The following is an 885-nucleotide window of genomic DNA, read 5'->3' on the forward strand; positions in this document are numbered from 1 at the left end:
TGGCTCCTGCCGGTTGTCATACTCATCGACATGCAAGTCGTGAATCCTATTACAATAGCATGAACATCTCATACATCACATATAGATCATTCATCATTCATCACAACTTTGGCCATATCATATCACAAACCACTTGCTGCAAACACAAGTTAGACGTCCTCTAATTGTTGTTGCATGTTTTACGTGGCTGAATTAGGGTTCTAGCAAGAACATTTTCTTACCTACGTTGAAGCCACAACGTGATTTGTCAACTTCTATTTACCCTTCATAAGGACCCTGTTCATCGATTCCGCTACTAAAGTGGGAGAGACAGACACCCGCCAGCCACCTTATGCAACTAGTGCATGTTAGTCGGTGGAACCGGTCTCACGTAAGCGTACGTGTAAGGTTGGTCCGGGCCGCTTCATCCCACAATACCGCTGAAGCAAGAAAGGACTAGTAACGGCAAGAAAGTTGACAAATCTACGCCCACAACAAATTGTGTTCTACTCGCGCAAGAAGAACTACGCATAGACCTAGCTCATGATGCCACTGTTGGGGAACGTTGCAGAAAACAAAAAATTTCCTACTCGTTTCACCAAGATCATCTAGGAGTTAATCTAGCAACGAGTGATTAGATGCATCTACATACCTTTGTAGATCGCGCACGGAAGCGTTCAAAAGAACGGTGATGATGTAGTCGTACTCGACGTGATCCAAATCACCGATGACCAGCGCCGAACGGACGACACCTCCGCGTTCAACACACGTACGGGACGGGAGACGTCTCCTCCTTCTTGATCCAGCAAGGGGGAAGGAGAGGTTGATGAAGATCCAGCAACACGACGGCGTGGTGGTGGATGCAGGGCGTCACAGCAGCAGGGCTTCGCCGAGACTACGAGGGAG

Source organism: Triticum dicoccoides, chromosome 2A (assembly GCF_002162155.2).
Source record: "Triticum dicoccoides isolate Atlit2015 ecotype Zavitan chromosome 2A, WEW_v2.0, whole genome shotgun sequence".
Lineage (NCBI taxonomy): Eukaryota > Viridiplantae > Streptophyta > Magnoliopsida > Poales > Poaceae > Triticum > Triticum dicoccoides.